Source organism: Ochotona princeps, chromosome 5 (genome assembly GCF_030435755.1).
Source record: "Ochotona princeps isolate mOchPri1 chromosome 5, mOchPri1.hap1, whole genome shotgun sequence".
Classification (NCBI taxonomy): Eukaryota; Metazoa; Chordata; class Mammalia; order Lagomorpha; family Ochotonidae; genus Ochotona; species Ochotona princeps.
In genome coordinates, this window is record NC_080836.1 from 97,505,665 (window position 1) to 97,511,264 (window position 5,600).

Here is a 5,600-nt window from a genome sequence, read left to right on the forward strand (position 1 = left end):
TTGAAATGGTATCCCAATAGAAATCTTTGTAACAGCCTTCATTAAATTAAGCCTCCACCTGCATTAGTGCATACATTCCATATGGGCACCATTTCATGTCCCATTGCTCCATTTCTTTTCCAACTCTTTCCTAATGCACATAAGAGAGTGTAGGACGGCCTGAGTGCTTAGGTACCTGTAAGCATGAGGTAGACCCAGGTGCATCATGGATTCCTCTGCTGAAACTTCAGTCTGGTCCTGCCCTGGAAATCTCGCTCCCTATCCCTTAACTGGCTTTTCAGTAAATAAGTAAATCTTGAGAGAGAGAAAGAATCTGATAGGAAGACCACTCGGCTAAGTTAATTCTTCCACACAGGTTTGTCATATGTGGTGGATAGAAAACTACTATTAAACAATGGATACATATTCTAAAATACTTGGCAGTTATATAAATGGAGAAACAAGTGTCAGAGTGTTGATTTATCATGGTCACCTAGTCAGTAAGAGGTTCAGATTACCATTAGTCACAACTGAGGTTCCATATCCTGTACTCCTAGAATAGAATCCTTTTTCTAATCTAGCTGTTCTTTTTTAAAATTTTAGAATGAGAAAAAAAATGTAAGTTGATTTATTTAAAAACTGGAGTATGGACAAGGTAAGTTAAAGGATCTATTGAAGAAAGAATTCATGGCATTGACTTCTTGAGGTTAGACTTTGAGAAACTAGAAGTCTTGCCAGCTCTAAAGGATTTTTCTTTGCCTATTCATCTCCTCTCCTCTGCCTTTCTTTCATGCAGTTCTAGCAAAAGCAGATGACAGTGGCTTGCATAGCCTCTTCATTGTGCTGTCCTTCACAAAGACATTTATTTTCATTCTTCTCTTCAAACAATAAAAGGTTTTACATCTCTTTACAGAATTCAGATGAGCTAGAACCAATAGGATAGCTACTTTTGAGGCATTTTTTTTAATCTTTACAATTCTGGCATGTTGGTTAATAGCTTATCATAATGAACCTTTATATAATAACTTTAAGAGCATTCTCCACATCAATTAATTCTGTCATAATTATTTAGCTTTACTTTTTAAAATATTAAAGCATGGGGTAAGAAAATATTTTAAACAAACAGATCAAAAACGCTTTAAAGTCACATGTCATATCTGAGAAATAGTATTGATTTTCAGATTTGCTAATACATTTATTGAATATTCACTAGTTATTATATAGTATGAGACAAATTATATTATATGAGACAAGTTACTTTTGTTTTCTGGGGTCATGATTCTCAGAAACATGTCACCAAACAACCATAATTGCTATGCAATATTAATGGTGATATTATATCAGATTGCTAATGTATGCATATCCATGGTTTTGTGCATTTAGGCTTTCTAAATATTGTGCTTTGACAGAAAAATTATCAACAGGGCTTTATTGGAGATCTTAGAACTTTGTTATTTTAGGGCACAAGAATCAACTATTTCTCCAATTTCCAGGTAGACTTAATTAAAGATTTTATCATCATTAGGGCAGAGCTAAAAAGGCTAAAAAGGCTAAAATAGGAAGACTGCTGTCTTATTAAATGTGGGTGAGAAAAGCACAGAGAGAAACACACTGAAATTGTTATACAAATATCAGTAAGGGCTAAATCTTTGCTGACAGGACTGGTATTGAAAATACACTAATTTTAATGTGCCACACTGATTAGAGGAATCATTTGTCCTAGGAATATGAAAAGTGCTAAATTCATAACATTTCACAAAATTCACTTTACAGTGGAAAACCTCCTTCAAGAACATCCCATCTAATCTCTTCATTTTTTTTTTTAAATCAGAGAAGTGATCTGCAGTGAATAAAAATGGATTGCTTATGATAATACAGACACTTGGGGACAAATCCAGAAATACAACCTGTTCACCCTCAGCCCAATATTCTCTAAACTACAAACATTGCATCATTTATAGCCTGTCAAGGGCAATTCTGAATTCTTCGCAGAAGTTTTGAATCTCTGGATTCATTGTCAGAGTCTAAAATAATGTGTGAAATCAAAGTTGAGCCAAATATTCCATAATAAAGCAACTGAAATTATTTTGGAATGCCATTCAGTGAAGCCAAGTTTGAAAGGGGTTTTAAGACTGTCTCATTCCAAGATATTTTTAGATTGGAATAAAATCCTGAAACAACTTGTTCTTGTTAAAGCAAATGATACTAATCTTCCAAGAAAGCAATTTAGATAGTTAAGTTGATTCTGCAAGAACGTGTGACAAGCCCCGATTGTGCCTTTCTTCTTGACCCATGGAATTACCTTTACTCTCTCCTCCTCCCTTAGAAATACTAGCTTGGTGCCTTGTCTTCGTCAGTATAGATGTGGCATTTTGGCTGCTTCCAAGTTTTTGCAATTATTGATTGTGCTGCTGTGAACATAGGGGTGCATGTTGGTTTCTCGTGTAACAGGTGTTTTGGATATATTCCTAGGAGTGCTATTGCTGGATCGTATGGTATGCTGATTTCCAGTTGTTTGAGTGTTCTCCATACTGATTGCCATAGAGACTGCACCAGCCTGCATTTTCACCAGCAGTGGAGAAGGGTTCCCTTTCATAATCTACATCACTCCTTTGTATAATTTGCATGATTTTATCCAACACTTATATTTTCAGTATAATTATTTTTTATGTCCTTGGGTATAATTTAAATATACTATTTACATTTCTGGAGTAGTGCTTTATTTGACAGAAGCATAATTTTTAAAGTCAATGATTTCTTTTTCTTTGATATTCACAGTATTTCTTACGAGAAATTTTGATGAAATAAAGATCAGCCCCAAGGAACATTTACTGTAAGGTGTTAATGTAGTGTTAATATAGTTAATCGTTAAAAGCATTGGTGTTAAATTCTTTAATACTAGACATTTAGTAACTCAATGAAACAAAACATAAACAAATTAAGCCCTTTTGCAAAGAAACTGTAAGAGTTGAAGAAGACACCACATTTGCCCAACACCAAAGTACTAGTAAACCACAGAATCTGAATTTAAAATGCCAAGATCAAATAATCTTGTTTCTGTTTGTATAATACTGTGCGTATGGACTGGAAAAGCAGTGGAGAATGGCATAAATCTTTGGGAATTCTGAACCCATGTTGGAGACACAGAACAAGCTCCTGGCTCCAGGCTTCAGATTGGCTCGGTTTCCAGCTGTTATGGTCATTTGGGAAGTAAATCAGCAGATGGGAAATATTTCTCTCTCTCTGTCTTTCTCTCTGTCTCCTTCCATGTGTAAATCTGCCTTTAAATAAATAAAGCTTTTTAAAAAACAATTTAGTTCTCTGCTTTAAAGACTCTTCTTGGATTTTTCTTTTTTGTTTATTTGTTGTTTTGGATTCTAGATGCTGATCAATTTCTGCCTAGATGCCAAATCCATCCTTTGTGTGTTTTTCACATTAAAAATGTTTATTTGAAAGAGGGAGAAAGCAGGGAGAAACAGCAAGAGTGCTCCAGTCACTAATTCACTACTGGAAAACTTACAAGGACCAGCACCAGACAGAAACCTGAGCAGGATGCTTGGAACTCATTCAGATCTTCCAAGAGATGTGTCAGGAGTCCAGTGACTTGAGACATCATCTGCCTCCTAGCACGTACATGAGCAGGAACCTGGCTCAAAAACAGAGTAGCCAGAACAGACACCAAAATCTAATATGGATACTGATGTCCCCAAATGGCTACTGCACTGCTTTGTCAAATGCCTGCATGGCGTTTAAAAGCTTTAAATGCCAAAGTACTAATTACACAGTCACCAGAATTTTGAAATTCATAAAATTGTTCCTAAAACTGGGCTATATACTGTTAAAATCCAAGATAAAGCAGTAGGAAATAATTTGCCTATTTCAGCTAGTGTTTGTAAGAGTTTATTTACTCATAAACAATGCCCCCAGACTGAGGGAAATTGGATTTTCCTAATTTCCTCTTTGTTTCTTTCTTTCAATGTGAAAATTACACGAGTTGATTTTGTTGTCAAATTTTAACTTCTATTTTTTTAATATACTGGATAAAATGGGTCAAGAAGAAAACAAATTGCTTTCTTGATGAGTGCTAATATGTGAATAAATCCTTCAGTGTGGTGTCTGTGTCCTGTGTCCCTCTTGAGGTTACTGACACTGGTCTAGCATTCAGGAAGAACAGGCTTAGTTTGGGCATGGGAACTTTCACTCCAGGGTCACCTGCAGTCACATTCTATGGTAATGGAATGAAAATGTAGGCAAAATTCCTAATATGGCAGCAAGGGAATGCCACTACTCAGCAGAACGCCACCTCAGGTCAGCCAGATAGCATCTCACTCCACTATGACTGTCACCAAGCACATACAAGGTAAGTGTTGGCAGAGTTGAGTGAAAGGAGACCCCCGTACACTGTGGATGGGAAAGCAAATCAGCAAAACCCTAACAAGAAACAAAGTGGCAGTCTCTCTCAAAACTAAAAATAAAGCTGATATAGGATCCAGCAACGCGACTCCTGGTTCCTGAACGCATCCTGTCCAAGTAATGGCTATTGGAGCCATCTAGGGAGTAAAGAAGCAGATGGAAGTTTTCTGTCTTCATATTCTCTCCGTAAGTCTATATTGCAAGTAAATAAAAACAATTTAAAGGTAAAAATTGGATCTCAATAAGAAGTTGAACCTGGTGATTCTCTAAACAAAGTCACTTCTTAGCTTTGTACCATTTTCAAAGCTATAATCATTTTAAATTGCACTGACCTTTGCATTACAACATAGCACCTATATTTAGATGAATGTAACATTCTAGAAAAAATAGACTGCTTTCTGTTACACACACATATGTGCACATGCACACACATACACAATAATACCTTTATCACTTAGCTTGATTGAGGCTCCTATTTTTGGCATGCATAAATGTTAATAACATACCACAGTCATGGTTAGTGTAAAGTATTATCAACTTTTTAGCTAGGCTTAATTGACTCCATTAAAGAACACGAGTGAATACTACATGAAATGTTACATGTTCTCCAGTTTTGATAAAATTACATAATACACAGGAAAGAGAGAAGAGAAGAATTTTCAGTTCTGCTGTACCATCGGGAGTGCCACACTTACACTGCTGGAACACTGTCCTAGCAAAGCAGGCTAGGAGACTCACACATAGGCTTGGGTGTCAGATGGTTAAGTGCGTAGGGCCTCAGGCCAGCACGCAGGCATGGCCTGGGAACTTGCACAAGTGCTTGGGTCCTAGGAGGTTGGAGGGGTAGTGTCCAAGACCAAGATGCTGGTGTGATGCTACTGCACTGTAGCTCCCACTGGTGATTACAGGAGTGAGGGCTGGGTATGAGCCAGGCTAGGAAAGGCTGTCTCACTTGTCATCAGGTGTGTGGGTTGGCTTGTAGGTGTGAGGGACAGGGATGGGGGCAGGCTGGGCAGGACTAGGTTGCCGCACCCACCAGTGAGAATTGGGACTAGGGGTGTGCTGTGTAGACCACACTACAGTAACCAATGGGAAAGAAGAAAATCTGGGATAGGCCATGCCAGGCTGGATTGGAGCAACCACTGGCATGCACAAGATCTGAGACAGGAAGCAGGCCTGGTAGGGGAGTTAAGGAAACGCTCCTCCTG